Here is a 6,915-nt window from a genome sequence, read left to right on the forward strand (position 1 = left end):
GGCTTTATAAGCTTCTGACAGGTTAATTGACATAATTTGAGTCAATTGGAGGTGTACCTGTGGATGTATTTCAAGGCCTACCTTCAAACTCAGTGGCTCTTTGCTTGACATCATGGGAAAATCAAAAGAAATCAGCCAAGACCTCACAAAAAAATTGTAGACCTCCACAAGTCGGGTTCATTTGTTCAAACAATAGTACGCAAGTATAAACACAATGGAACCACGCAACCATCATACAGCTCAGGAAGGAGACGAGTTCTGTTTCCTAGAGATGAACGTACTTTGGTGCGAAAAGTGCAAATCAATCCCAGAACAACAGCAAAGGACCTTGTGAAGATGCTGGAGGAAACGGGTACAAAAGTATCTATATCCACAGTAAAACGAGTCCTATATCGACATAACCTGAAAGGCCGCTCAGCAAGGAAGAAGCCACTGCTCCAAAACTGCCATAAATAAGCCAGACTACGGTTTGCAACTGCACATGGGGACAAAGATCGTACTTTTTGGAGAAATGTCCTCTGGTCTGATGAAACAAAAATTGAACTGTTTGGCCATAATGACCATCGTTATGTTTGGAGGAAAAAGTGGGAGGCTTGCAAGCCGAAGAACACTATCCCAACCGTGAACCATGGAGGTGGCAGCATCATGTTGTGGGGGTGCTTTGCTGCAGGAGGGACTGGTGCACTTCGCAAAATAGATGGCATCATGAGGTAGGAAAATTATGTGGATATTTTGAAGCAACATCTCAAGACATCAGTCAGGAAGTTAAAGCTTGGTCGCAAATGGGTCTTCCAAATGGACAATGACCCCAAGCATACTTCCAAAGTTGTGGCATAATGTCTTAAGGACAACAAAGTCAAGGTATTGGAGTGGCCATCACAAAGTCCTGACCTCAAATCCTATAGAAAATTTGTGGGCAGAACTGAAAAAGTGTGTGCGAGCAAGGAGGCCTACCAACCTGACTCAGTTACACCAGCTCTGTCAGGAGGAATGGGCCAAAATTCACCCAACTTTTTGTGGGAAGCTTGTGGAAGGCTACCTGAAATGTTTGACCCAAGTTAAACAATTTAAAGGCAATGCTACCAAATACTAATTGAGTGTGTGTAAACTTCTGACCCACTGGGAATGTGATGAAACAAAATAAAAGCTGAAATAAATAATTCTCTCTGCTATTATTCTGACATTTCAGATTCTTAAAATAAAGTGGTGATCCTAACTGACCTCAGACAGGGATTTTTTACTCGGATTAAATGCCATGAATTGAATCCTACAGACGAAGAACCGTATATGTGACATTTTTCAAAAAAACGAGATATACATGAAAAATCATTATTGGACACCCTTTTTCTATAGTGAACCGGTTTCACAAGCTTTCCACGCGCTAATTAACAATATGTTTAAATTTAAAGATAGGCTCTCGTGGAATAACCGTTTATGTGCACCACTCAGAATGGACGGACAAGCGCACAACTTTTCTGTTGCTGATGAAAATCACCGAAATGTGGGAAAGAAACGTAAAACAAAACTAAAAGAATGGAAAGACAGGCAAAGGAAGATCTTACGGGATGCGGGAAAACCCTATACAAATCGTAAGGGTCAAGAAAAAAATGGGAAAAGCTGTCCAAAAGAGGTATGTGGAAGAACCGTATATCAAACAATCAAGCTAGCTAGCTATAGAGTACAGTAACTAACATGTATGTTCTGGGTTGTCTAATTTGTAACTATAGAGAAAACATATTAGCTAAAGTTCGTTGGCTACTAATTTATACATTATCGTTACAAATGTTATTGCTAGATTATAGAAGAAACATAGCTAGCTACTTTTTGTCCATCCACCGGATGATTCGACATGGCTACAGTAGCTAGCTAGTTATATGTAACGTTACACTGTATCCTGCAGGGAAGAGCGTGTTCCACGACGTGCAGAAAGGATTGTGGAAAGTTGATTGATGAGCGCAAGCTGCATCTGTTCAACAGTTTCTACACTGTCCCATACGAGAAACAACCAGCAAAACCATTCAAGGTGATGAGGATGCAATGTGAAGACTTCAGTCACCTCCCAGATTCTGTTCTCAAGCGACCAGCTGGACTACAGATCACTTCAGTGAGGTGGTTAAAAGTCACATGTATTGCACAGAGAATAGTTTACTAACATCCCATCAACATGCAACATGTTGTTCTAACAATAAAATATCCTAATGATTCCCTTTTTTTATTCATTACAATATACATCTCTGTCACCACATTTAGCATCAACTCTAAGCAGTTAATACTTATTTACTGCTGTCACCTCAGTACAGAAGGACGTTTCTTGCCTTTAGCATGGGTTTAACGCAATTCAAAACTTAATTGCAGATCATAGTGTTAAACGCAAAGAGAATGGTTTTCTGAACATTTTGTAATATTGACCTTAGGGACCTGCATAATGGACATGCATATTGGCACATCACATTGATCCATATTTGATATGTACAAGTTGTACTTCTTTTGATTGAATTAATTTAATTGTATTCTATTTTTGTAGTTATTCTATGGTATGTTCACATTGAGGGCTTCATTTTAAATGAGACTAAGATTTCATGACTCAACTTTTAAGAAAAGTCATCGGTGCTAAAGTTGATAGACCACCTTTAAATGAACCTCCATTAAATGAATTAACTACATATTGCATTTAAGTTATTTACATGAAGGGCATCTGTACTTGAAAGTACTTAAAACATCATATCAGGTATTAAAAAAGGACATCTTACAAGTGTCATGCAAAATGTCACATATAGTGTTCTTCCACAAACTGAAATCATCACTGGAGATATACTGTTCTTCCACATTCTAAAAATTAAAACGGCAATAAAAAAAGTATTTTTTGAAATAACAAAAAAATATCAATTGTTGTTGGAAGATATGAGTATGGTGAAATATTTGTCAACCATAAAACACCCAATGTGGTACACACAATGAATAATATAAAAATAACTGATTATCTTAAAATGGAAAAATTGTCACATATATGGTTCTTCGTCTGTAGGATTCAATTGTGAAATTGAGTTTAAATGTATTTTGCTAAGGTGTATTTAAAAAAAAAAATAATAACGATGTATTATTTGCTAACTAGCTACAGTGCAGGCTAACTCAAATGAGTGACTAACATAGCTAGCTAGCTATCCAGCCAACTTGACATACAGTATATATTTTATTGTATTTTTTATTTAACCTTTATTTAACTAGTCAATTCAGTTTAGAACCAATTCTTATTTTACAATGACGGCATACCCCAGCCAAACATTCCCCTACAGGATGATGCTGAGGCAATTGTGCCCCACCCTCACTCTAGCTAGCTAAGTGAATTAAATATCACCAGCTACCTAACTTCATATTAGCTACAGTGGGGGAAAAAAGTATTTGATCCCCTGCTGATTTTGTACGTTTGCCCACTAACAAAGAAAGGATCAGTCTATAATTTTAATGGTAGGTTTATTTGAACAGTGAGAGACAGAAAAACAACAAAAATATCCAGAAAAACGCATGTCAAAAATGTTATAAATTGATTTGCATCAAAGTATTTGATCCCCTGCTGATTTAAACCTCCGACTTCAACTGTAACATCACCAAGTGGAAAGGCTGAAATCAACACCAACGAGCGATTGGACAGTGTCCATTACACATATGCTATATTGTCGGTGTGAACAGCTCTTCGGCAAGTTGAGTGTCCATTGCCAGTGTATCTCCATAAGAACTTCCCATTATGAAATGGACATGCTGAATCAACATCAATGAGAAATTCTTAGTTCCTATAGACCTTCTAGGTTGATTCAGAGCTTAACATAGTGATAAATTATATATAATTCGGTCAATATAAATGCCATTTGGACGTTTCTTATGCCATTTGGACATGGCTCACTGACTTTTGGGTTCGGAAGCCGACTTCCTATGATCATATATGGCAAATGGTCAAAACATTGGCCTTATGGACAAAATCAATAAAATAAGACAAATGTATGTCCATACGGTTACTGCATATGTATAATTGACCAAATAAAATGTCACCCTTGGGACCTAATTTTGTGACCATTTCTCCTATAGAGCTCAATTTTTATGGAATGGTCTGTCTATCCATGTGAGAGAGACAGACTCGGTCTCAACCTTTAAGTCTTTATTGAAGACTCATCTCTTCAGTAGGTCCTATGATTGAGTGTAGTCTGGCCCAGGAGTGTGAAGGTGAACGGAAATGCACTGGAGCAACGAACCGCCCTTGCTGTCTCTGGCTGGCCGGTTCCCCTCTCTCCACTGGGATTATCTGCCTCAAACCCTACTACAGGGGCTGAGTCACTGGATTTACGGGTTCTCTTCCATGCCATCCCTAGGAGGGGTGCGTCACTTGAGTGGGCCCCCCTTGGGTTATGCCATGGGGGAGATCTTTGTGGGCTATACTCGGCCTTGTCTCAGGATGGTAAATTGGTGGTTGGCGATATCCCTCTAGTGGTGTGGGGGCTGTGCTTTGGCAAAGTGGGTGGGGTTATATCCTGCCTGTTTGGCTCTGTCCGGCGGTATTGTTGGATGGGGCCACAGTGTCTCCTGACCCCTCCTGTCACAGCTTCCAGTATGTATGTTGCAATAGTTTGTGTCGGGGGGTTATATCTGGAGTATTTCTCCTGTCTTATCCGGTGTCCTGTGTGAATTTAAGTATGCTCTCTCTAATTCTCTCTATATATACACTGCTCAAAAAATAAAGGGAACACTTAAACAACACAATGTAACTCCAAGTCAATCACACTTCTATGAAATCAAACTGTCCACTTAGGAAGCAATACTGATTGACAATAAATTTCACATGCTGTTGTGCAAATGGAATAGACAACAGGTGGAAATTATAGGCAATTAGCAAGACACCCCCAATAAAGGAGTGGTTCTGCACTTCTCAGTTCCTATGCTTCCTGGCTGATGTTTTGGTCACTTTTGAATGCTGGCGGTGCTTTCACTCTAGCGGTAACATGAGACGGAGTCTACAACCCACACAAGTGGCTCAGGTAGTGCAGCTCATCCAGGATGGCACATCAATGCGAGCTGTGGCAAGAAGGTTTGCTGTGTCTGTCAGCGTAGTGTCCAGAGCATGGAGGCGCTACCAGGAGACAGGCCAGTACATCAGGAGACGTGGAGGAGGCCGTAGGAGGGCAACAACCCAGCAGCAGGATCGCTACCTCCGCCTTTGTGCAAGGAGGCGCACTGCCAGAGCCCTGCAAAATGAACTCCAGCAGGCCACAAATGTGCATGTGTCTGCTCAAATGGTCAGAAACAGACTCCATGAGGGTGGTATGAGGGCCCGACGTCCACAGGTGGGAGTTGTGCTTACAGCCCAACACCGTGCAGGACGTTTGGCATTTGCCAGAGAACACCAAGATTGGCAAATTCGCCACAGACGCCCTGTGCTCTTCACAGATGAAAGCAGGTTCACACTGAGCACGTGACAGACGTGACAGTCTAGAGACGCTGTGGAGAACGTTCTGCTGCCTGCAACATCCTCCAGCATGACCGGTTTGGCGGTGGGTCAGTCATGGTGTGGGGTGGCATTTCTTTGGGGGGCCGCACAGCCCTCCATGTGCTCGCCAGAGGTAGCCTGACTGCCATTAGGTCCCGAGATGAGATCCTCAGACCCCTTGTGAGACCATATGCTGGTGCGGTTGGCCCTGGGTTCCTCCTAATGCAAGACAATGCTAGACCTCATGTGGCTGGAGTGTCAGCAGTTCCTGCAAGAGGAAGGCATTGATGCTATGGACTGGCCCGCCTGTTCCCCAGACCTGAATCCAATTGAGCACATCTGGGACATCATGTCTCGCTCCATCCACCAACGCCACGTTGCACCACAGACTGTCCAGGAGTTGGCGGATGCTTTAGTCCAGGTTTGGGAGGAGATCCCTCAGGAGACCATCCGCCACCTCATCAGGAGCATGCCCAGGCGTTGTAGGGAGGTCATACAGGCACGTGGAGGCCACACACACTACTGAGCCTCATTTTGACTTGTTTTAAGGACATTACATCAAAGTTGGATCAGCCTGTAGTGTGGTTTTCCACTTTAATTTTGAGTGTGACTCCAAATCCAGACCTCCATGGGTTGATAAATTGGATTTCCATTGATTATTTTTGTGTGATTTTGTTGTCATCATATTCAACTATGTAAAGAAAAAATAATTTAATAAGATTATTTATTTCATTCAGATCTAGGATGTGTTGTTTAAGTGTTCCCTTTATTTTTTTGAGCAGTATATATCTCGAGACAGCAGGAGCGGTAGAGAGACTCTTTAGTGATTGGCTATGAAAAGCCAATTGACATTTACTCCTGAGGTGCTGACCTGTTGCACCTTCTACAACCACTGTTATTATTATTATTTGACCCTGCTGGTCATCTATGAACATTTGATCATCTTGGCCATGTTCTGTTATAATCTCCAACCGGCACAGCCAGAAGAGGACTGGCCACCCCTCATAGCCTGGTTCCTCTCTAGGTTTCTTCCTAGGTTCTGGCCTTTCTAGGGAGTTTTTCCTAGCCACCGTGCTTCTACACCTGCATTGCTTGCTGTTTGGGGTTTTAGGCTGGGTTTCTGTCCAGCACTTTGTGACATCAGCTGATGTAAGGGCTTTATGAATAAATTTGGTTGATTTCCTATATGAAAATCTACGGTGGAGTGCTCTCTCACCCATGGGATTTTGGTTTATTACACTTGGCATTTGTAATGTTCCGGTTGCAATATGGTTTTGATGAACTGCCGTCCATTTGAGAGGTATTTGCGATTGTGTGTATGGTTCGCCCATTGCCATTAATTTTTGTCCATTTCATGGGGTTCTTCCCATAGCCATAAATAAAGAAGTGGTACAAGCAACTCCCAGGTCCCAATCAGTGGCGCGTCAATTAATAACTCCTGT

General features: G+C 41.9%; 1 long non-coding RNA gene across 1 annotated transcript; it reads left to right on the forward strand.

The window, feature by feature from the left end:
- Positions 1-517: 517 nt before the first annotated feature.
- Positions 518-2,203, forward strand: LOC106560729 (uncharacterized). The gene is made up of 2 exons (XR_001318658.3): positions 518-1,630; positions 1,901-2,203. It is a non-coding gene; the product is annotated as an uncharacterized LOC106560729 (long non-coding RNA).
- Positions 2,204-6,915: the final 4,712 nt, after the last annotated feature.

The sequence above is a fragment of the Salmo salar genome, chromosome 10 (assembly GCF_965601325.2).
Source record: "Salmo salar chromosome 10, fSalSal1, whole genome shotgun sequence".
NCBI classification, from domain to species: Eukaryota; Metazoa; Chordata; class Actinopteri; order Salmoniformes; family Salmonidae; genus Salmo; species Salmo salar.